This window comes from Empidonax traillii, unplaced genomic scaffold (genome assembly GCF_003031625.1).
Source record: "Empidonax traillii isolate 1590-97213 ecotype Southwest subspecies unplaced genomic scaffold, ASM303162v1 scaffold5915:size18689, whole genome shotgun sequence".
NCBI lineage: Eukaryota > Metazoa > Chordata > Aves > Passeriformes > Tyrannidae > Empidonax > Empidonax traillii.
The window spans coordinates 4,535-4,796 of record NW_020961108.1 but is presented as its reverse complement, the minus strand read 5'-3'; positions in this window follow the sequence as shown (position 1 = coordinate 4,796).

The following is a 262-nucleotide window of genomic DNA, read 5'->3' as shown; positions in this document are numbered from 1 at the left end:
CAAGTCCAGGATAAAGCTTCTAAAGGACACTGGGTTGTCCACCAGTAGAGGAGAGTCCCTTGATGTCTGCACTAAACCCCCAGGAAAAACAAGCTAAGCCCTAAATCCTTCCTCCAGGGAAGGCTAGAGCTCATTTCCAGGTGCTTTCAGTGCCCTTTCTTTTTTTCAGTGGTCATTCCTTTATTTTCTTGTTCAAGGTGGGTCCTGCTTTTAGCTCTAGATTTTGAGAGAGCCTCATTGCATCTTATTTTCATGGGCAGGT